This window comes from Eubalaena glacialis, chromosome 7, assembly GCF_028564815.1.
Source record: "Eubalaena glacialis isolate mEubGla1 chromosome 7, mEubGla1.1.hap2.+ XY, whole genome shotgun sequence".
Taxonomy (NCBI): Eukaryota; Metazoa; Chordata; class Mammalia; order Artiodactyla; family Balaenidae; genus Eubalaena; species Eubalaena glacialis.
The window spans coordinates 66,632,670-66,657,725 of NC_083722.1; the positions used below are offsets into that span (position 1 = coordinate 66,632,670).

Here is a 25,056-nt window from a genome sequence, read left to right on the forward strand (position 1 = left end):
AAAGCCTCTAGGACACTAGTGGCTGAAGCCAGAGCCCTAGAAGGACAGGAGGAGGGAGAGAGGCAGATGGGGTGGCTGTGGCCCAGCTGCCTGGAGCCAGCTAGGAGAGGCCACTTCCCTCCGTGCTGTGGCTTTTCCTGCTCAAGATTTGGAGGTGCCTTGGTGAAAGGTCTAGATGGGATTAAACCAATTCTGCCAGCCAAAGAATATCGCTCGCCATCCAGCTGTACCAGGATTGAGTCATCCGCCACTGCCATCACTGATCTTCAACACACCCTGAAAGGAGTTCAGAGTGGAGATCAGGAATGAGGTGCTCTGGGCTCTGGGAAAACTAGCAGAACAGCCTTCGGTTAGATATTTTCAGGAGAAAATTTTATGAACACAAGTTCTTGCGTCTTCCCATACTTGGAAAAGCACTAAAATCCTTAAGTAAGATGTCTATTCCCCGTGGCTAGCAGTAACCTTCTAGCGAGACGTGTGCTTGGTTGCAGGTGCCCTTCTCCAAAATCACATGTATGCTGACCACCCCTTCCCTGCTTCTGAACAGTTTCTCAGAGCCATCCGAGAGGCTGTGTCCTGGGCTATAGTCTTCGGTAAATCCCCAAATAAAACTGAAAGTCACAGCTCTCACGTGGTGTGTTTTTATTTCAGTCTACAATTCCCCCAAATAATCCAATGTGGGGTAGAGAAGATTCTTTCCATTTTAATCTTGTGTGATAGATCAGGGGTCCCCAACCCCCGGACCGCGGACCAGTACCAGTCTGCTGCCTGTTAGGAACCGGGCCACACAGGAGGTGAGCAGCAGGCGAGCCAGCGAAGCTTCATCTGCTGCCCCCGGTCGCTCGCACTACCCCCTGAACCATCCTCCCCAGCCCTCCCACCCCGTCCGTGGAAAAACTGTCTTCCAAGAAACCGGTCCCTGGTGCCAAGAAGGTTGGGGACCGCTGTGACAGATAATAATTCACATGGTTCAAAATCAAAATAATATAAATTAGATACAATGGGAAATCTCACTCCACCTCTGCCCCAGTTCACTGATTCCTTCCACTATACCCGCTACTGTTATTAGTTTCTCATGTACCTTTCCCATATTCCTTTCTGTAAATTCAAACGTGTATTTTCCCTCTGCCTTCTCCCTTAAGTGCACAAAAGTTTTAGCGTATGGTACATCCTGGTATCGGTCAGGGTCTCTGTAGGAAGCGAATGGCAGAGTCAAGCTGGATAAGTGAGGAAGAGTTAGTGAAAGGCTGTTGACAAAGGTGTGGTCGGCTGAGGGGGGAAGGAATAGGAATGTGCAATTGGCCAGGGCTGGGGACCATGGGGAGCCTGCAGGGATGAGGGATAGGAGATGCTGGAAGCCAGAGATTGAGAGACAGAGAGAGACAGCACTTTGTGGAGAGGCCTCAAGGTACAGGGACAACGTACCGCAATGCAGGGAAGGAGCCAGGGACTAAACACCTGCCCTCACGCGCCACCCATGCCCTGGATCTTCAGCAGGGCCCCCATCGGCCAATCCGCCTCAGGAGTCTGGGGCAAAGAGGCCTGTGTGTGTAGACTTTACAAGGCAGCCTCCCGAGACCCAGAGCAGGCTGAGGGGGGTGTGGGTGTCTCGCAGGGGGGCCCCTGCAGAACATGCAGGACACCCTGCCCCACCCCCACCCCGGGACCTTGCTCCTTGCATCACCTGACAGCTGATCCCGGAGAGTTTTCCATGTTATTTGCTGAGGTGGCTACTAGCATTGCTTGGTTCCACTTCCTCACCTTCCCCGCCAGCACTGCCACCAAACTTCTCAGCCGCTGCTGCCCAGCACCCCAGAGGGTATTACAACGCCCTGTGTGACGTGGCGAAGGGTCCTAGTGTCGGCCAGCCAGCTGGGGTGATCCTTCCCTTCAAAACCAAATGAAAATCTTCAGCCGCCTTGCACCTCCCTGCCAGCAGCAGCTCAGGGCTCTTGGGGATCCTTCCAAGGACTCTGGGTACCTGTCACATCGTCCTGGCACTTGCCTGACTCCTCGTCCGGCACCCTTGCTCCTCACCTTCCCTCCTCCCCTTGGGCTCTTGGGCCATTGCCTGGCACATCACCGTCCTCACCCAGCCCTGCTGTCCAAGCAGGGACACAGTGTCCCCAGCCCCACACGGTCTGTCCTTGGGGTGCAGGGACAGCAGAGGAGTATCATGGCATAGATCAGGAACCCATTTAAAATTTATCAGCTGACCTCACTGCTGGCAAAACTCACTGCTGGCCCTGCCCCAGGGGCTCGGGGAGGCCTTCCTCAGCCACCTGTTCCCTGGTCTCTGGCTACCGTCGTGTTCCTGGGCCTCCCTCCCATCCTCTCTTCGTTTTCTCTGTCCCCTGAAACCCAGCCCCAGGCCACACTTGCCTGTCCTCGTCCTAGTCTGTTACTTTCTCGTCTCCTTTCCCACACGAAGCAGTTGAGCTCCCGTTTGCCTCAAAGTCTCCTCCAGGCCTGGGTCCAATTACTCGCTCTCTCAAACCAAAGGGCTGTTTTCTCTCCAGCTGATTCCCACTGACTCAGTGCCATCCAATAGAAAGAGAATATGAACCTTAGATAAAATGTGAAATTTTCCAGTGGCTACATTTAAGAAAAATTAAAAGAAACAGGTGAGATTAATTTTAATATGCTCTACTTAACCCAATATATCCAAAATATTATCAGTTCAACATTTACTCAGCATAAAATTATGTGTTATTTTAATTCTCGTAAATAATAAGCTATTTTAAATCCGGTGTGTATTTGGCACTTACGGCACATCTCAATTCAGACTAAACACCTTTCGCACGCTCGGTAACCACACATGGCTGGTGGCGACCATGTTGGGCAGACTAGCCCCAGAATACAGAAAGACCTGAGACCACCTTTTAAAAAATAACCAGATTCCACCACTTAGTGGATACAATGGATTCCTAGAAATATAAGCGCTGAATTACATCTGAGATTTTCATGGCTGGTGCCAAGATGCCCTCTGGAAGCTGTCACAAATGACGTTCGTGAAATTGCTGACTTATCATGTCATCACCAACACTGGATATTAGGGTGGATGGATGTAAAGTATAATTTGCATTTCCCTGGTGATGTGTAAGACTGAGCTCTTTTCATCTATTTACTAGCCATATTCATATTCTCTTCTGTGAATTAATTATCTGTGCCCTTTACCCATTTTTCTATAAGATTTATTGCCTTTTTTTTGAAACTTGAGTTTAAGAGACTTGCTTTGTTCTCAGTGGGTCCTCTTCTATCTGAAGTGTTCCTTCGGCACTAGGATATTTTTTTCTAATATATCTTTTTATATATTCTCTGTGTTCTCTCCTCTGGAGCTACCATAAGAAAGGTATCTGTGCTTGATTGTACACCTCATATCACATAACTTAAAAAACAATGGCACCTTTCTTTTTTTCTAACACATTTTTAGGGAATCCTTTAGCTTGATCTTCCAGCTTACTAATTAGGTTTTCAGTTATCTATTTAGCACATTTATTGAGTTTTTAAAACTTTGTCAGTCATGGTTTTAATTCCCAAGAACTTATTGTATGTTTTTCATAGAGGCTTTATTTTTTAAGTGGATGTGATATTCTCTTAACTCTCTCTGGGATATTCAGTTTAATTCCTTACAGTTTTCTTCTGTTTTGGGTAGTCTGTTTTCTTGGAGTCCATTCTATTTTTGTGCCTCTCTCAGGCTCTGGCTTTTCTGAAATAGCTAGCAATTCTAACGTAGTGGTTAACATTGTAGATGAACATCTGGGCTGAACGGTATTGGTGGCTGGGGGACACTTCCTTGCCCCCATGAGAATCCCATTCCTCTGGCAGGGAATGCAGCTGTTGATACAGCAGCCAGCCTCAGGTGACCGCGTGTGCAGAGTGGTTAGTGGACAGTGGAAAGGAACCATTCACCGCCCTACAGTCCATCTCTAGCACACTCTTTCATCCAGGTCACGTTGCCTCTGTTCTGGAACTCTGCTGGGAAAATTCACTCTGTGATGATTGCGCATTTAGCCCTGTGGCATTACAGCTTCGTTTTAATTTCTTCACCAACCTGTTCTTGTATTTGTCTTATGTTTCCCTGAAATTCCTTAATCTTCTGGACATTGATCCCATTCCTCCTGACTGCCCACAACCACGAGCACTCTTTTTATTTCTGAATTTCCTGTCATTTCAGTGGAATGTAGGGAAGAAGAGGGGTACACACCACCGTGTGCTTAGCCATGTTGAACTGTAAGACACTTATTCTGCACTTAGCATCATTTCACGAGAATGGTTGTCAGAAGCGAGTTAGCTGGATCAAAGGGCAGGAACATTTTTTGAGGTTGTCGATACATAGTTTAAACTGCTTGCTAGACTGAGGAGTAAAACAGAGGGAAAGGAACCGGCTTTGGCAGAGAGAGAGTTGGGTTACAACCACAGTTCCTCCCCTTGCCAGATGTGTAAACTGAGTGAGTCAGGGAACCTCTCTGAACTTCTGTTTCCTCATCAGTAAAATGGGCATGATAATGGTACCAGCATTTAAGAATACTGTGAGGATGAACTGTACAAAGCATCTTCCCCAGAGCCCAGCCTATAAAAGCTGCTCAATAAATACTGTTAGTCAGCATTGTTTCAAATAAGTGGTTTGTCAGCATCAAAGAACTGTGGATTCAACTGGGTGTTGGGAAAAGCGTTCCCTTCTTGGTCATTGGCATTTCACGCTCTCAGATAAATCACTGCCCAGCTTGGTACCTCCATCTCCAAAGAGAGAAGTCTCCTTCCTGCCTGCCTTTCTGGGAAGGCTTCTGTGAAGATTCACTGCTGTTTAGGAAGCCCTTACAGATGCTCCAGTGAAAATCCCTGTGCATCCTTGGAGTTGTTTTCATTGGAAGGATGGGTCCTGAGCCCCTGCCACCAGCTCCAGAATGAATCTCTCTGAGATTCTGAGCTTGGTCAAGTGTAAACTCCTGTGGAAGAAAATATCTGGTCCTTATCCTGGGTCAACTTCCAGAAATGTAATTTCTTCCTCAGCTGGGATGTTGGGTCTTATGACTCCTTTTCCTATTTGACAACTTATTAATCAGAAATCTCCAGCAAACCTGCTCCAGAGAGGCGGGCTGAGCCCTCACCATGGCCACATGCCGGCCCAGGCTCAGGATGCCAGGAACCAAGTGTTTCTGCCCAGCCCAGACGAAGGGCTGGAGGCGGCTCTTGTGAGAACCTCCAAAGTCACTGGCTCAGGGGTGCAATGGCCGGGGTCGGGGATGCAGGGTGTCAGGAAGAAGCCAGCTCAATGGCAAAGAGAGAAAGAAGTTTGTACCTGTAGAACCAAGGCAGGCCCAGTCCAGAGGTCAGCCAGGGCCAGCACTATGAGAGGTCACTGAGGCGGGATTCTGGCAGACTGGAACTGAGGCCAAGGTGGGCCGGGTGGGAACGGACGGGCAGGGGAGGGGAGAGCTCATTTGAAGAATAACAGGAAAGTTGTAGGGCGACCATGAGGCCAGCCAGGTTTTGTTTTTGTTTCGATTCAGTAAGCAGTCAACAAACAAACAAGGCGCAGGGCACGGACTGGACTGGGAGATGGCCTTTCTCAGTACGAGTCGCCACTGTAGGAATCTCTTCCTTTCTGCCTCTCTCCTGGTCCCACTCACAGCAGGGTTGGTGGCCACCAAGCTGGAAAGGGGCAGGACGGAGGCAGGTAGGGCCAGCAGGAAATGCCTTCCAGAGGTCGAACAAACAGAGGGCAGGAAGGACATGGGGTGCGGGCGAGTCCCTCAAGGAGAAGGGAGGGTTCACTCACCAAAGGGGCCCTTCCTCCCCCATCCCTTTAGCTCATCTCCCACACAACCGGCCCTTCCCTCTGCTCCCCAAAGGGCTGTGTGCAGCCAACACATGAGTCCCATCTGTGAGCCCCACTTTAGTAACAGGGTGACAGTGACGATGGCTAAATACACCCCTTGACTTCTTGCTGGTGAGATAGAAAAGCGAGGCGCAGAAAGACCGGATAATGTGTTCAAGGTCACACAGCAAGGAGCGGGGAAGCAGAAGTCAAAACCAGGTGGTTTCTAGAACCTCTGCATAGTATAGGTTAAATGACCCCAGAAGCTCTAGAAGGAGTAAACGACAAGGTGCCCAGAAGGCTCTCAGAGCACCCAGCACTGTGGCGAGGGCAGCAAGTCCGATCGAGGGCCGGACTGGAAAGACGGTGAGCAGGTGTAAGGTCAGGAGCAGCCCTTGGGAGATGAATTCTGCCTCCACTTCCCCAGTAAGTCTCAAATGCTCCTCATATTTGGGGAGATTAAGAGTAGAAAAAAGGAGAAGGAATGATTCTTAAATGCTGTCTGGACTCCTTTCTAGGTTCCAGCATCTCCCCTGGGTCCCTGCCCGATGGTGGAGGGCATCCCCCCACCCCGTTCACTGACCTGCTTTCACGTCCAGGGTTTCCGGGTCTCCGCGTGCAACCTGCCCACCCTCCTGGGGGCTCACTCTTCTTAGATCTGAATCCTCAATACAGGTACTTCTTTTGGAGAAATAGCTAGATTTCTTTCTGATTACAAGTAAAATACATGCTCAATGCAAAAATAAATAAATAAATTAGGAAATGCATGAACATAAAGAATCTTTCAAACAGTACCTCTACAGGATAAAGAGCTATTCAACCATAAAAAAGACTGAGGACTTTTGTGATATCTCAGTATGGACAAGATTCATAATTACATGAGAAAAATAAGGTGCTGGACAGAGTGAGAGCATTGTCCGCTTGCATCAAATTCTCCCAAAGGATGCTCAGCCAACGGGTGACACGAGTTGCTCTCTAGAAGGACAACTGGGTGGCTTGGAGATTTTTCACTAGGTAGTCTTCTAGAGCTTTTGATTTTTATGCCATGTGATTGTATTACTTTTTCAAAGATTAAATAAAAATTTGAAAAAGAATAGTTTATTATGCAGTACTCAGTGAAAATCACTCCCTCAATATATATCCTTCCAAATTTTATTTTCTGTACACACACACACACATTTTGTTTATTTCTATAATATTGAGATCATGCTACAATGAATTATAATCTGCTTTACGCCTCATTTACTATAGTGTGGATAACTTTCCGTATTAGTATATATCAATCACATTGTTAATTTAAGCAGCTACAGAGTAATTCATTATATACTTTTACCATATTTTTTAACTAATTCCCTATAATCTTTAACAGTTTTATTGACATTCACATACCATAAAATTCATCCACTTTAAGTGTACAGTTCAGTGGGTTTTAGTATATATTCACAGAATTGTGCAAGCATCACGACAATCTAATTTCAGAACATTTTCATCACCCCAAAAAGAAAACACATGCCCATCCTTCCCCTTCTCCCAACCCTAGGCAACAACTAATCTACTTTCTGGCTCTATGCATTTGCCTATTCTAGACATTTCTTATAAATGGAATCATTTGTGTCTGGCTTCTTTTACTTACTAAACTGTTTTCTAGGTGCACCCATGTTGTAATATGAATCAGTATTTTATTCTTTTCGTTGATGAATAATATTCCATTGTATGGATATTTCACATTTTGTTTGTCCATTCATCAGTTGACGGACATTTGGGTTTTTTCTCCTTTTTGGCTCGTATAAATAATGCTGCTATGAACATTCACGTGCAAGTTTTCTTTTTTTTAATAAATTTATTTATTTTATTTTATTTTTGGCTGCGTTGGGTCTTCGTTGCTTTCTCTAGTTGTGGCGAGCGGGGGCTACTCTTCGTCGCGATGTGTGGGCTTCTTGTTGCGGTGGCTTCTCTTGCTGCGGAGCACGGGCTCTAGGTGTGCAGGCTTCAGTAGTTGTGGCACACGGGCTCAGTAGTTGTGTCTCGCGGGCTCTAGAGCGCAGGCTCAGTAGTTGTGGCTCACAGGTTTAGCTGCTCCACAGCATGTGGGATCTTCCCGGACCAGGGCTTGAACCCGTGTCTCCTGCATTGCCAGGCGGGTTCTTAACCACTGCACCACCAGGGAAGCCCTCACGTGCAAGTTTTTTTGAACATGTTTTCAATTCTCCTAGAAGTGGAATGACTGGCCATATGATACAGCACATTTAACTTTTTGAGGAACTGCCAAACTGCTGTCCAAAAGGGCCCCTCCATTTTACACTCTCACCTGCAAGGTATGAGGGTTTCAATTTCTCCATATCTCCACCAACTCTTGCTATTTTCTGTGGCTTTGGTTATAGCCATCCTAGTGGATGTGAAGTGGTATGTTGTTATGATTGACATTTCTCTAGTGACTCAAGACGACTAAGACACCAAGCATCTTTTCATGTGCTTGATGGCCATTTGTATATCTTCTTTGGAGAAATGTCTATTCAGACATTTTAAAATTGGATTGTCTTTTTATGGCTGAGTTGTAAGAGTTCTTATATACTCAGGATACAAGTCCCTTATCAGATATATGATTGGAAAATATTTTCTCCCATTCTGTGGGTTGTCTTTTCCTTTCTTAGTGGTACCATTCGTAACAACAACAATAAAATGTTTTTATTTTAATGAGTCTAATGAATTGTGCTTTTTGTGTCATGTCTAAGAAACCACTGTTTGGTTAAATGTTTGGTATAATTCACCAGTGAATCCATATGGGCCTGGGTTTTTCTTTGAGGGAAGTTTTAACATTACTAATTCAATCTCTCTACTTATTGTAAGTCTGTTCATAATGTCTATTTCTTCTTGAGTTCATCTTTATAGTTTGTGTCTTTCTAAGAATTTATTCATTTCATCTTTGTTATCTAATTTGATGGCATACAGTTATTCATAGCAGTCCCTTAAAAACCCTTTTGTTTTTGTAAGGTCAGTAGTGAAGCCCCACTTTCATTCCTGATTTCTGCTCTTCCTTTGTTCATGTTATAGCCCCTGTCCATTCCTCTGTCCTCTCCCCCTCCCCCCAGTGTAGGGCCTGGACTCTGGAAGGTTCCACCCATTAATTGCCTTGTAAACCAATATGGTTAAGTGCCAATGGAAAACTGTCTTAGACCAACTCAGAAATGCAAAACCAAAACATCTTGGTGCAACCAAAATATTGCAGCTTCACCATCAGGGGTATCTCTGCTTTGTATGGTTGCTTACACAGACCCAGTTTCCTGGGGTGGCATGGGTGACACTCTCATCCCAACAGGAATCAGTTTTTCTGTTTCCAAATGCACTTTAGAACCACTAATTCGGGACTTCCTTGGTGGTCCAGTGGGTAAGACTCCACGCTCCCAATGCAGGGGGCCCAGGTTCGATCCCTGGTTGGGGAACTAGATTCCATATGCATGCTGCAACTGAGTTCGCAAGCCACAACTAAGAACCCCACATGCAGCAACTAAAAAAGATCTCACATGCCACAACGAAGATCCCGCATGCTGCAACTAAGACCTGGCGCAGCCAAAATAAATAAATAAATAAATAAATATTAAAAAAAAAAAAAGAAAGAAAGAAAATATCCTCAACATCTCTAATCATGAGGAAAATACAAATCAAAACCACAATGAGATATCACCTCACACCCATTAGCATGGCCACTATCAAAAAAACAGAAAATAAGAACTCCAAAGCAGCCGCACTATAAAAAAAAAAAAAGAAAAGAAAAGAACCACTAATTAGGGACTGCCCTGGTGGCACAGTGGTTAAGAATCTGCCTGCCAATGCAGGGGACACGGGTTTGATCCCTGGTCCAGGAAGATCCCACACGCTGTGGAGCAACTAAGCCGGTGCGCCGCAACTACTGAGCCTGCACTCTAGAGCCCGCGAGCCACAACTACTGAGCCTGCGTGCCACAACTACTGAAGCCCGCGCACCTAGAGCCCGTGCTCCGCAACAAGAGAAGCCACCCCAATGAGAAGCCCACGCACTGCAATGAAGAGTAGTTCCCGCTCGCCGCAACTAGAGAAAGCCCACGCACAGCAACGAAGACCCAACACAGCCAAAAATAAATAAATAAATTTATAAAAAAAAAAGAACCACTAATTATGTCCATCCTGCCCCAAGCTATTTGTTAGTTTTTTCCTTCTCCAGACTGAGAGACTGGGGGGAGGCGGGGATAACTTGGATTGCCTAAGGGGCATAGGACAGCCTACCGCAGTCCTGCCCAGACCCTGGATGCAACCCTCCATAGCTTTCCGAGAGCTGTCTCGCCTGAGTCATTGTGGACACAAAGTGCAGGAGGACACCACCTTACCTGCTCAGTGTGAGGCTCCATCACAAAGTCCCATCACTCAGGCTGTCATCCTGGCTCCGGCCCCTGGAGGAAGGGAGGACACCCTACAGCAGCCACCTTGCCTCTTGCAGAATCAGCTTGGTCAACAGGAAGATGAGGGGTAGGACCAGCTGGCCTGAAGTCCAGCCCAGCCACTTATGATCAGATTACCAGTGAACAATCTGAGCCTGGGGAAACTCACCCTCCCCCAGGCAGCATTCCCTGGTTTGGTCTTGAGAGTCAAGCTGCCTGGGCTGGACTCCCACCTTCATCTCCTACAGGCTTGCATGTGGCCTTGGGCGAATTATTCAATCTCTGTTTCCTCATTTTCTTCATCTGTAGAATGGAGGCAATATTAGTATGTAGCTCAGGCAGTTGCTGGAGTGGTTGTGAATGAGATGAAATATATAACATATATACAGCCTTCCAACTGTGCCTGGTAGACAGTAAACCCTCAAAAAACGTTAGCATTAAAAACAAGTCTGCCCTAAATAGAGACACAGATGTAGAGAACAAACGTACGGACACCAACGGGGGAAAGTGGCAGGGGTGGGGTGAGGGGGTGGTGGGATGAACTGGGAGATTGGGACTGACATGTATACACTAACATGTATAAAATGGATAACTAATAAGAACCTTCTGTATAAAAAAATAAAAATAAAAGTAAAAAATTTTAAAAAAGTAAGTCTGCCCTTTTCGAGTTTAGCCAGTGCTCCTAGGCCTGCCCTCTGCAGCCATCAGCTGTCCCCACAGCAGGAAATCTGCTGGGCTGTCATACATGCCAAGCACTGTGCCAGGTTGCCCATTACCTAGGGTAGGATGAGGAGATGGGCTGGTGGAATCCCAAAGCGCTGCCCCTGAACGGTGTTAAGGTAGGGGAATTCAGACCTGATTGGAGTCAGGAAGACTGGCCTCGAGGCCCCACTCTGCCACCTGCTCTCCTTGAGACCTCCGTGAAGGCAAGTGCCCCAACCTCTGAATGTCGATCTGTTCGTCTTTCAAATGGGAGTAACAGTACCTACCACTGTGTTGGGGGAAGATTCAACTGCTGATACCTAAGACCTGATAAACACACCGACGGGCACATACTAAGGACTCATTTCAGGTCATAAAAAGTCACCCTCCTGCTCTTACCTTTTCTCTCGTATCGTAAACAGCTCCCCTCCGCCGGCACCAGCCTTTTTCAAATAAAGAGCACACCAAAGTTTCTGTAAATTCGGTCCTGTTTGAAACCAAGCAGCGGTGACTTTGATGTGATGTGACAAAGGTTCAGACTGGGTTCTGTTTTACCCAACCCGCCTCCTCTCTGGTTGCTATCGTGATCTTTATTCCCCTCACACCCCGGAGCTCAGGCTGTGAGCTAAAATCAGAACGAGTCTGAGGTTTCCGGTCAACTCAGCCTGCGATTCTTCCACTTGTGATGCTGTCAGGGGCCTGTGTGTCATGAGCTGGGGGACCAAGCCTCCTGTGTGGCTGTGGTTGTGCTGACACCCCTCTCTCCCCTCGCTGGCCCTGGGACCGGGGATGAGGGAGAGGGAGCAAGTGAGCCAGGGCTCAGAGGAGAGAGAGTCACCTACAGCCACACAGACAGGACCCCACAAGGACCACTTTTCCTCCACAAAGAACCAGGCATCTTCCTCAGTGTAACCGTTTCCAGAATGCAAAGCAGCCTCTGGAGAAGGCCAGGGGCTGTGCCTCTGCCACTTCTCCAAGCTGGTGCCAAGCATCTGGCAGGAGATGCAGCGAGCACAGCTGGCAGCCCCAAGGGGCACAGGGGCATTCTGTGCCATTTTTACAGAGTGACGTTTCCAACTTGACTGAAAGTAGAATCTTTAATAACATATAGGTTTTCAGTGACTGAAGCCTTGCTCTTGCCAAATCCTAGCATAAAGCATATTTTTACAGCTGGGATGATAAATCCCTGAAAGACAGCACTTACCATGGAAACGCTGACACAGCCTTTCATTCCCTTCACAGTGATTAAAATCCTCATTTCAATTTGTTTTTCTTTATTTTGAGCTGGAGTCATTTGCAACCCCCAGAAATATATCTCCCTGCGGTAGAAAACTAAATGCTGCCCTCTGTCAGAAATAAGATGGAACTGTTCTTCATTCACTGGAGTGCAGCAAATCTTGGCTGGGAGAATTACGGCAACCCAGAAAAACAGGCCTTCTTACTAATAATCTTACCAGCAAAGACATTCCTGCAGGACTTAACCTTGTTTCCTAGGGAAAGTGAGGCAGGGAAGGAAAGGCCGCCGATAAAGGGTTTGTTATCAAACCAGAGGCCACTATGGGCAACTGGAGATTCAGCCCACTGGGGAATTCTGGGAGCCAGTGTGGACTTTGCACCTCAGTCATCCTGCCGGAGATGCAGGCGAGCTTCTCATTGGTTGCAGGCTGCTGTCCATCAACTCTTAGGCACTTCTGGCCTCTCCGGGCAGAGATACAGATCTTGGTAGTTGGAGGGCCAGCCCTTGCCACGGTGAGGCCCCACCGGATACGGGCAGCCACTGTCCTTTCTGCTGCACCCACTCCCCATTGCTCCTTTTATTCTCCTTTGGACTGTTTCGTTTGCAGGGATATTTTATGCCCTTGGAACTCAGGGGCGTTTGTCTTCTGTTTATTCAAGGCCTACAGTCTCTGCTGAACCAAACGGCTCAGTGATCCTACCAACCAGATGCCTCCGAATGTCTTTCTCCTCTCCAGATCTCTTAATTGATAATAAAATCCATAATGGAGTTGGCCACGCTTCTTAATCCTCCGGTGAGACTGCAGCAGCATCCCTGCTGAGAGCTGCCACGGCCTCAAATTTCCCGAAATTCAGCCGTGCAGATCTCGCGAGAACGTGGCCTAACGGGACTTGGGCGTTAGCCCGATTCTGCGCGCAGCCCGGGCTTTGGAAAAGGGTTTTCCAAAACGCGTCCCAAAAGACAATCAGTGGGCAGAGATAGTCCTCACAAGAGGGGTTCAGAGGTCGGATACTGTCCGTAACACTGCTGGGTACAGCCCCCTGTTAAGGGTCAGACTACCCTCCAGCGTCTTAAAGGTTCTGAGAAGTACTGCAGGGAAGAAATCCAGTTAGCTTTAACTCAGTGTTTCCCAACTTATTTCATCACTAGACCTCTTCGTGATGGAGCATCCATTACCATCCTCTAGCACACTAGGTGTGCTACACGTAAAATGCCTTTATTTGTCCTTCCCCCCCCATCTTAATGAATTTAAAAAATATTTTTATTATACAAGCATTACATGTTCATTGCAGAAAAACTGGAAAAATGCAAATAAGCAAAAAGGAGAGAAGGAGGCACTGAGGCGTGATTACTGTGGTGGACATTTGGGTTCTCATCCAGCAGCGTTCCTTTGTGGGAAAGGGGTTTTGTAGCAAGAGTCAATCTGTGTTTCCTGGACTATGTTCAGTTTTATGACCCCTGATTCTAAGTAGCAGGTTTTATTTTTTTTTTAAAAAAAACACATATTTCAGCTAGCAATGGCCAAAGAATCTTTTTGAACTAGTTCCAAAACCGCCAGTGGAGGAAAATTCCTTTACCATATGTTGCACCTTTCATGGGGAATGGCAGGCCAAGAAAATCGACAAATTGGCAGAAAGAAAAAAAAAAGGTATATAGTGATTTCTCAGCTATGTAAAAATATTTATGATAATAAACACCGGAATAAAATACACCCCAGAATTAGGAAGTTTATTTCTAGAATGTGGGCGCCACGGTGACTTTTACTTTCTTTGCTGTTGTAAAAGCAAAACTTAAAGATAAGTATTTTTCAAAGTACCCCCCTGCACACCCAAGGCCACCTTCAGGGAGGATTAAAGCCGAGCAGGGGATGATGAGTCTGGCGGGGGGCCCTCACCTGGGAGGGGCAATTTCTTGGGGTAGGGGTCCCTAACGTCTCTCCCACCTGAGAAGCAGCAGGCTTGCTCCGGGTGGCATCATGTCCCTTTAGAGTCATGTTTGGGGTTCATGGGTGGTGCAGGATAAAGCCAGAGGTCTAGCTGGTTGCACTGACCCTCAGAGCAGCCCTAGGAGAGAAGTGCCTTTATTACCCCTTTTCACAAATGCTCCCTGAACATGTGAGCTCATGTCTACCCTAGAACTTTGCGCTGGCTGTTCCCTCAGCCTGGGATACTCATCTTTCAGGTCTGAGCTCAAAGAGGGTCTATGAGGAACCCAAAAGCACACAGTACAGGGCTTGAGCGAACGTCTGCCTGATTGCCAATCTCACAAGCCTAAGCTGAGCTCCAGAAGGGTTTTCAGATGGTTACAGTTTGGAAGAGAAAATCCCTGCCCTAAGTTTGACATAGGAGGCCAGGCGCTATCCGAAGCCATGGGAGGACATCTAGTATCTAACTCCAGATCTCCTTTTTAAAAGAATGGCTTGTCTGAAAGGCTGAGGACAAATCTGATTCCATCTTTTGGTGGTTGGAAGGCCATTCTGGGGGTACGAGCTCCGTGGGCACAGTCAGAAGCCACAGCCCCCTGGCTTACTGCCCATCTCCTTTGCCCTCTCAGAGCAAGAGCCAGCCGGTCCTCTGGGCTCTGCAGCCACACTGCATATGCTGCCAGCCCAGAGGAAGCCCGCCAGGCAGAGCCGGCCATCCACCGGCGACAGCTACCTACCACCCAACGCTCGCTGAGTGCCAACCAGGTGCCACGCTGGGTCCACAGCTGATGCTGAAGCATAGTATCCTCCTGCCTTGGGAGAGGGGACCAGAGAACACGTGGTCAGGGGAGGAAGTGGCTTCATCTGTCTCATGCTCTTTTGTCACCCCCCTCATGAGGCCCTCCCTGACCCCTGCCACTCACAAAGCCCTGGTCCCTGTTTCTTTTTCTTCCTAGCATTTATCACAACCTAGTGTTCTCGCTCTCCTTCAGGAGAGGCAGACATGTGAATCGTCTTGTTCCTCGTGATTCCCCAGCAAACAGAACACCACCTGACACAGATCAATGCTCTATAAAGACCCGTTGGTCGAATTTCTACCTGCCATTTCAGTAGGATGGGTGCGTATCGGAGCATTAGGAGTCCAGGTAGGTGCTCTGTGGGCACCATCGCTCTGCCCCCCTCCGACATCACCCACGTTCTGCTTATGGACCAGTTCCTGGATTCCTGCTTTGTCTCAGCCTGGGAGACACACCTACTATAGTAAGTCCTTTATGGGGTCAACAATGTATAATATATTCACAGTTTTAAAGCTCCTCCTGTAGGTGTTTACTACCCATCTTGGGTAGGTAATACCCAAGGCCCCCAAATCAGCATTTAAACACAGAAAGCTCTTCTTTTTCTCCCCTTTTACTCCTGTCACCTTGGGGCTGCTGTTGCCCACAATTTATAACCGTTTCAGAAGGAAGGCGTAGTCTTACCTGGCCTGATGCAGCTCCAGCACTTTGGCACTTCTGAGGGAAGGTGGCCAGAAATAGAGTTGCATTTCACCCCCAGCATCCCATAGACTATGAAGATTTCATTTTACCTCCAAGACAAACCAGGCACTGCCTGAGGGTCAGAGACTTGCCTGTGTGGCTGGATTTCAAAGGAGAAAGGCTGTGTCCGTGACTGAGAGTGGAGGAGACCTGTGGCCACTCAGATGAGGAGAAGGACTTTCCGATCTCACCCTTCAGGATGTTGGTTTGGCTTCCTAAAAGTTGTGGAACTGAGTGAGCTTCCTTCAGGAAGCTTCAGGAGCTTCTGTCCCATTCCTTCTCCCTGCATCTCTTGACTCTAGAAGTATCTGAAGTTGGAGTCTTGCCCTGAGAGGTAAGGAACCAGATCTCTGTTTGTCCTTTAAATCTTCTTTTGGGGCTCAGATTCTTTACAATCCAACGAGTTTGGGGTGATAAACAGCTACAATAGCGATAGCCAAAATCACAATTGTGATCACAAAATCACAAGGCTAATTGTGGACAAGTTTCCATAATATCTGTAGTTAAACTCTAAGGGTGCCTTCTCAGGGGCAGCCCGTTTCCCAGGTTTGCAGGTGATGATGGGCCATGGAGATCATCTGTGACTGTAGATGAGGAAGCTCAAGTCCACTAATGTGGCCTAAGACCCAGGATATGTCATATGCCCCCGGTGGGCCTCAGTTTCTTTATCTGTGAAATGTGTTGGCTGAACAAAATTACCCCTTCAGGCTCTGACACCCTCCCATTGGATGCCTGCCTCAGCCAACAGCTTATTCATCCTCTGAAGAATAAGCCTAGGGTTGCAGTGGTTGTAGTTCCATGGGCCGCCAGGAGAGGGCAGCAGGCAGTAAACGGCAGGTGTTGCCAGAATTTGGGTAAGGAGCACCCCAGACACACAGAAGGATTTCCAGAGGAAAAAGAAGGAGGGCCGTGAACACAACTCTGATTGCTTCTTGTCACAGTGTGAGCTGGTGCATCTTCCACTGCTGGGTCCTCTGATACCTGATGGTCCCCTATCCTTGGAGATTTCAAGGTCCTCGCCTCCTGTAGAGTCACCTGGATCCCACGCCTCTTGCCTGTGTCAGCCACTGAAGGCCGTGTGCCCCCTGTCATCCCGCCTGCTCTGGCGCCTGCGCTGGTGTTTGTCCCCACACCCACGTCCTCCATCCCATCACCTCATACTCCGTTTCAGCTTTGCCTCCTCTGCCCCAGGGGAACAGGAACACGAATGAATACACCCCCCTAACTGAGAGTGACCAGCTGCAGTCACAGCTTCCAAGGAGGGCAGCTCAGGACTGGTGCTCAGCCATTGACTGAGGGTCTCATTTCTGGAAGCTGGAAGGGACTTCATAGATAAACCCACAGAGCTCTGTGCTCCTCCCACACCTTGTGCTCTGGGGTTTCAGCAAACAGACCCTGGGGGTCCGTTTTATAAACATTAAAATCTTTTCTCACAACCTCTGTTTGCGCTTCCTAACTGAGCCAGGCTCTCTCTCACCTCCAGGTCTCCACACATGCTGCCGCTTCTCCCCGGAGGCCCCCTGCCCTTCTGTCCCCTTGCCAGCTCCTTCTTGTGCTTTGGGGCTCGGCTTCCTAGGCCTACCCTCTTTGCGTGTTCTCCCATTCCTTCCCTGTTTGCCCAAGCCTGTGTTCAGATCCCGATTCAGTTAAAATAGCAGACACCCAAGCTGACTGGCAGAAGCAAATGGAAAATTGTTGCAGGGACGTAAGAGGTCTCTGAGTGCAGACAGGACGCTGGAGAATCAGCTGTGGGAAAAGGGCTGCAGAAACAACCTGGGCATCCAGGCGAGATGCTGCCCCCAGAACAGGTGGGCTCCATCCACTGTCCCATGTCACCCCTCCAAGCTGCAGAGGCCTGGGAAAAGTACAACTGGCCCTGAGGGCAGGGAGGCTGTCCTGCCCAACTTTTCAGCTTCAGCACCTGTGGCTATGCCTGGCACATGGTTCATGCTCAGTAGGTCCTGCATGAGTGGATGAGCGGGCAGGCATTGCCTTTAGAACGCGTGGTCTGCAGAATCCCACCACCTCCTTGCCACTCTCCGAGGGTTATAGGCCCCTTCTCAGACTCAGCACAGCTCCTGGGATTCTCCTGTACTTCTGGGCCCAGTGACACATCCTACTTTTTCAATCTTTGGTAGCAGCCATCATTCCATTCCTTGGGGATGTATGAAGTCTCCTTCTGCATCAGTGATCAGCTCAGCCTCTTCTCATCACTTCTATAGCCAAGTTGACGTGAGAAGTAGAACAGCAAACAGGGGGCTGTTACCGAGCTTAGGCAGGCATGGTTACTGAACCATCTATCTTTTATCCCTGTTCCCCAGGGCTGCCATAAAAAAGTACCACAAACTGTGTGGCTTAAAACAACAGAAATTTATTCTTTCGAAGTTCTGGAAGCTAGAATTCCAAAATCAAGGTATCAGTAGGGTTCATTCCTTCTGAAGGCTCTGAGAGCGAGTCCATGCCTCCCTCCTGGTTTCTGGTGGTTACTGGCAATCCTTGGCATTCCTTGGCTTGTAGACGCATCACTCCAGTCTCTGCCTCCATCTTCACTTGGACTTCTCCCCTCCGTGTCTGTGTCTCTGTATCCAAATCCCTCTTTCTGTCCTCTTATAATGACACTAGTCTTTGGCCTAATTTTGTGGGCTGTGGTTCCAATGACCATTTAATATTTAGACACTTTGTGGTACAATTTGGCCAGCTTGGTATATCCAGTGTCATTGGGGGATTCCATTGATACTGTCTGAGGGGTCAAAGGAGTTTTCCCAGCCTCAGCCACCTGCTGCCTCTAGTTAGGGGAAGGGTGTCTCTGGCCTGCAGGGACAAAGATTGCTTTCTGGCACATATGTCTGGTTGTTCCACTTTTAGTAATGCTAAGATCAGTGTATTCAGGTGTTATCAACCAATCTACATCTTATAAAGTTCCTTGCCAACATTTCACCCAATGGTTTCAGCATCCATTAATGATTGGTACCTAAGTACATCACTTTAAAAGGTTTACTAAATGTATCCTTCCATCTGCATCTATTAGCTGGAATTCTCTACAACGAACTTTCATCAACTATTCGGTTACCCTGAAAAACAGTTCATTCAGGAGAGACAGGACAAATGCTTTGATTCCTTCCCTTTCTTTGTTGGGATCCCTAGCAGCATTCAAAGATTGACGAGTAAAGTTTTCTTCTTTTAAGTATCATTATATATTGATGGATTTTAATTCAGTCAACTGTAATTTCAGTCTATTGCATTAATTTCTTATGTAAAATTGTTCCATTTTTAGCCAGTGGGAGACCCTCAAGTTGACCCCTGGGTGCCTTTGTTATGATTCCATTGATATTTGACAGCTTCTTCCTTTTCCAGCATAACCACGTGTCCCAGCATCATCTGGCGCATTTTCTGCCTCTCGTGTGGAATCAACCATTTCTCAAGGAAATGGTTTGAGTGGGAAATGGTATTTGGAGACTACAATTCAGGCGTGAAGGCCATTTATTGCTACTAGACCTTGTCAGCGAATAAAGCTAGGAACCACATACTTCTTTTTAGAAAGACACAAAAGAAATGCTGTAATGAGTTACTGATATTTCCTATTTAAATTTAATGTCACAGTGTCTTCCCATTATTTCTTTGATTGTATCTCTTTCTACTTATGTCCCGCCCCCAGCTTTTTATGCCTCCTGATTTTGGTTGTATAGACCCAAGACCTAAACTCAAGTGGGTTCAGATCTACCCCGTACTCCTCTCATCTTACTTTCCCATCTGGGCACCTTCCAGTTCTGAAATGCAATGAGAAGTCTGATATTTCCCCCATTAAAGCTTAGGTAGAGGAAATAAGATGGACTTGAGGGGATGTGGTGAAAATCTTCCTACCAGGGACCAACTCAAGGTCACTGAACCATTGGATTCCCTAACACCAACCATTCCCTGCAAACACTCCCAGCCTTCCCAGGAAATAGCTCCTGGCAGAAACGCTTCCCCAGGGAAATCACAAGCAAAAGTAATTAAATGAGAATGGTAGTTAAGAGCATATCACAGGAGATCCCATTTCCCATAGTCCCCTGAGACAAAGCTGAGTGTTCTTCCATTCTTTCTTTTAAAAAAATCTGATCCAGGTTAAATTATGTTCCATGGCAACTTATGTCAATGGTGTTGTCATGGTTACAGGTGAACCTGAAAGTGAGCTGTGACAGCCTGGGCTCTGAGCTCTTAGAGCTGCATGTCTTAAAGAGACATCCATTTGTTTTCTTGTCCAGGCTAGAAAGGTAATGAGAATGAGTACCATTTCTCAGCAAGGCGTAGCCTGTGGACCAATGCAGGCCAGGGAGAGGTGGAGCCAAGGGCTCTTCATAATAAACATTCTCTCCAGCAGCCAGGGTGGTGTCCCAGGACACATGATACGAATTCCCCACACCTTCATGTGCCCACACACGGGGAATGGGAGAATCACTGTGTGAGCAACTCTCCAGTGGAGAAACCACGAGCCCCTCCCAGGAATTCTCCTTAGATGAAAGCTAAGCAACAATGTCTCCCTTCATCTTTGACAGCGCTGTCCAATAGAAATAGAATGCAAGCCACCAATGTGGACTACACATGTCATTTTACATTTTCTAGTAGCCACATTTTTAAAAAGTTAAAAGAAACAGGTAAACTTAATTTTAATAATTTATATTTAACCCAAGTATCCAAAATACGATTTCAACACGTAACTAATACAGAAATTAATGAGACATTTCATATTCTTTTTTTCATACTAAATCCTTGAATTCTGGTGTGTACTTTACCCTTAAAGTACTTCTCAATTCAGATGCTAAATTCTCATTGGAAATACTTCATCTAGATTGTGATTTCGTAAAATTTACAGTTGAAATGGTCAAGTCACATACTCAAGTTAATCCAAGCATACTTTTAAAGTTTTTAAATAACAAATTGAGTATGTTTTACTACAATGAGGCACCACCTCACTGAGGTACCACGGTGAGAATGGCCATTATTAAAAAATCTACAAATAACAAATGCTGGAGAGGGTGTGGAGAAAAGGGAACCCTCCTACACTGTTGGTGGGAATGTAAATTGGTGCAGCCACTGTGGAAAACAGTATGGAGGTTCCTCAAAAAACTAAAAATAGAGTTGCCATATGATCCAGCAATCCCACTCCTGGGCATATATCCAGATAAAACTATAATTCAAAAGGATACATGCACCCTTATGTTCACACAGCACTATTCACAATAGCCAAGACATGGAAACAAGCTAAATGTCCATCGACAGATGAATGGATAAAGAAGATGTGGTACATATATACCACGGAATATTACTCAGCCATAAAGAAGAACGAAATAATGCCATTTGCAGCAACATGGATGCGACTAGAGATAATCATACTAAGTGAAGTAAGTCAGAAAGAGAAAGACAAATACCATATGATATCACTTATATGTGGAAATCTAAAATATGACACAAATGAACTTATGTACAAAACAGAAAGAGACTCACAGACATAGAGAACAGACTTGTGGTTGCCAAGGGGGAAGCGGGGTGGGAAAGGGATGGATTGGGAGTTTGGGATTAGCAGAGGCAAACTATTACATATAGAAGGGATAAACAACAAGGTCCTACTGTATAGCACAGGGAATTATATTCAATATCCTGGGATAAACCATAATGGAAAAGAATGTGAAATAGAATATATATGTATATATATGTATATATATGTAGAACTGAATCACTCTGCAGTACAGCAGAAATTAACACAACATTGTAAACCAACTATACTTCAATAAAATAAATTTAAAAAAACAACTTGAGTATGTTTTAAATCTTAAGTTTAAATGAACTAAAATTAAAGAAAATTTAAAATCTCGCTCCTCAGTCTCACCAGTCACATTGCAAGTGCTCAGTAGCCACATGTGGCTGGTCATTAGCACAGGGGACAGCAGGGATCTAAGATTGCTACTCAGTATGGTCCTCAGCAGCATCAGTATCATGTGGGAGGTTATTAGAAACCTAGGTGTTTGGGATCTGCCACAGATGCACTGATTCAGAATCTGCACTTTCACAAAATCCCCAGATGATCCTCAAGCACATTAGTTTGAGAAGCTCTGCTAAAGGGATGAAATCAAAACTCTTAATTTGGTTTTCAAGATCTTTGGTTTTCAAGACCCCTGCCTCCTTTTCCACTCTCATCTCCCCATCCCTCAAACCCTACCCCCGTCAAGCCTTCAGGTGAAACAGCAGGCCCTGGTCCAATACCATGATTACAGTCTTATGAGACACCCTGAGTCAGAAGCATCCAGCTAAGCTGTATCCAGATTCCTGACCCATAGAAGCAGTGAGATAATGAATGTTTGTTGTTTTAAGCTGCTAAATTTGGGGGTAATTTGATATGCAGATATCAAATACAACTGGCGATATGAGGACCCCTGCCTACTTCTCCAGACTCATTACTCCCCACTTTTATCCTGTGCTCCAGCCTTAACAATTTCTCCCATTTCCTAACAACCTCTTTGCTCTGACTCATCGGCAGGTTTTTGCATTCTCTGTTCCTTCTTCCCAATACACTCTTCTTCACCACCATCCCCCAACTCTCTTCATCTGTCCAATTCCTACTCATTATTCAACTCTCAGCTTAAACATTCACTTCCCATAGGAGTCCCTCTGGGAGCACGTCCCTGAGCTCCGGGTCTGGGTTAGTGCCATCATGATGCCCATCACATCCTGTGTTGTATTCGCTTATTAGCGTCTGTCAACAGACCCCAGTAGACAGTGATCTCCACCACGGCAGGGACCACGTCTGTCTTGCTCACCATTGCACTGTGTGCCCTGAAGCAGGGACAGGGTCTGGCAAATAGTAAACAGCCAATAAATATTTGTTGAGCATTGTTGAGAACTAGGAAAAGAGACTGTAAAAAACTAAAAAGGACTGGATGACAGAGGACGGGCTGGAGTCATTGGCCCCAGAATAGTAATAAAACAAACGACCAAGGAGACAGAAGCTCAAAATATTTCTGAGGGTAGAGCTCATAAGATAGGAGTTCATGGGGTGTAGTTGTTAGTAAGGCAGTTGAAACTGTCCTCTGAGGTTCAGATGGAAAAGGGGGTTTCTTTCTGTGGATCCCCAGGAGTGAGAGAGGATTTAGCTGAGGCCTGGTGTGGAAGCAAAATGCACTAGGAAGAAAAGGCAGAGAAGCAAGGCCTGGGTGTTTAGTGTGATCAGAACGGGGGAAGAAGGTTGTAGGGCAGAACCTGTGGGCTGCTGTCCTTTGTTCTGAATACTTGCTTTCTGGGGTATGATTGCTTCTCCTAAGCCTGGAACACTGGAGCCTCCTCCTGAATCTCTCCAGAGATTCTGAGCCAGGTGGAATGAAGACAGGGAGAGTGGAAGATATCTGGGGAGATCAAAAAGTAGAAAGAGAAAATGAGAGAGATCGGTACAGATGCTGCTGAAGATGTGGATCCACTGAGATTGCTGGGAGCAGGGGGAGGCGGGGATGTACTCCTGTTTTCACAGAATTTTCAAATAATTAAGAAACACAAACTACAACCAATCACTACTGAAGATCAAAATGCTGAAGGAGAGCAAGATATTCGTGTACCCTGATTTGTAAATTCTGTGTGCACATTGATGAACACAAACAATCCTGTACAGGCAGTAAGCACCAGCTGGCTGGAGCTGGCATAACTCATTGTCCTTGACACTGAGCCATAACAAAATGTGTCCAGATTTTCTTCAATTTATATTTTCTACCTTGATGAAAATGGTGTGATTTTTATATTGTTGCAGACCAAATCACACAGTAACTTACCACTCATTATTTGCATGGTTGATTTCATACCACTTTTACCCCACCTTCATGCAATTAGAGCAATTAGAGTGGTGTTTGTCTTCTGGGAAGTTGTCCCCACCCTGGATACCTCCTTCCTTCTCCCTGATACTACATATAGCCCCACATATTTAAGTCAAAGGAAAATCTATCTGCCTGGAAGGAAGTGGAAGATAGGGAGCCAGGAGGAAATTGACGAAGAGACGTGAGGACAACAAGCCACTTTGTAATTGCTGCATTATTATCTTGGTTGTAAAGAGAAATCATCCCCTTTACAATTGCCTGTGCTGCTCTGCGGAGGACAGGTTAAAGGAAAGAAGTCACAGGAAAGGCCAAGAACCTCAAGGAAAAGCTTCTGGACAAGCCACCCCTCTCCCCATCACCCATCTGTCCCTGGGGGTACCAGATGAAAGTTACCACAGAGAAACCAGAGTGGAAACCCCAGCAGGGGCCAGTCCAACTCTCTTTTGTTTGCCCACATCAGTGGGTCTCATCTCTGGCAGCACATTAGAAACACCTGGAAACCTTGGGGGAGAGAAATGATCCCAGCCCAGAACAGTCGAATCAGAATGTTTGAGGGAGGGTAGGGCCCAGATATGGGTATTTTAAAATGTGAAACCACTGTGCTGGACCAGTGGTTCTCAAACTTAAATGTGTATCAGAATCACCCAACAGGCTTGTTAAAAAAATAAAAAAAAATAGATCGCTGTTTACCAGAGCTTCTGATTCGGTAGCTCTGGGATGGGGCCCAAGTGGTGGTGGTGCTGCAGCTGTTTGAGGACAACTCATTGAAAACCATTCTCAGAAAGATACTTCCAGCGTCCAAGACCTTTTCCCTCTGGCCTCGCCTTGCCCCTCACCTCCCACTCTGTTTCTGTGGTTACAAGCTCCTGATCACTGGCTTCTCCCTGGATCTGACTGTAATTTGACTTCCCCAGTTTCATCCTCAGCACACCCCCCTTCTTTCCTTTCCATTAGCCCTAACCTCACTGGACCCCAGACCAGCCCAGGGATACTATTCCATCATCAGCCCACATGACTGGAGGTTCTACTGTGGTTGCACGGATTCCTGCAATGGAAAGGAGGTTTCAGATGGGAGTGGCCTTTAACTGGGTGTTCACATCCCTATCTTGTCACAGTGTTACAACATTCTCATATCTTTCTGGTTACACTATTCCCAGAAGGCAAAAGCATTTGGAAACTGTGCAAACCATTTCTGGGTTCTTAACATGTGTCATTTGCCCAAGCTTTATGACCAAAGTCCAGTTCTGTCTATCATGGACCTCAATTTTCTGACCCATAAAATAGAGGATTGGACTAAAAGCATTGCTAAATTCTCTTTAAGCTCCATAAAATAATTTCTCTATGATCTGAGTGAGCAATTAGCTCACATTGCTGGTATAATTAGACTCACCCTAATGTAATAAAATATATTAATCTTGAACAAGTAAAAACATGCACCCATGGCAACAAAGAAAATCATGGGCTTATTAAAACTAGAAAACTATAATTTAAGAGTGTCTGCATTCATCTCGAAGGCATTTAAAGGAAAGTGGTTTTGGCCAAGGCAGATGAGTCAGCAACCTCATTGCAATCTACTTGTGATTCCCGTGAG

The 25,056-nt window shown here is 46.4% G+C and overlaps 2 long non-coding RNA genes across 2 annotated transcripts in view; one reads left to right on the top strand and one right to left on the bottom strand.

The window, feature by feature from the left end:
- Nucleotides 1-25,056, top strand: part of LOC133094628 (uncharacterized) — a 66,797-nt gene that overhangs the window by 35,360 nt on the left and 6,381 nt on the right. The gene's annotated exons all lie outside the window — the stretch shown is intronic.
- LOC133094626 (uncharacterized) lies at nt 6,485-10,422 on the bottom strand. Its single transcript, XR_009701482.1, has 3 exons — nt 10,402-10,422; nt 10,182-10,244; nt 6,485-6,529 (listed from the first exon to the last, which is right to left on the bottom strand). It is a non-coding gene; the product is annotated as an uncharacterized LOC133094626 (long non-coding RNA).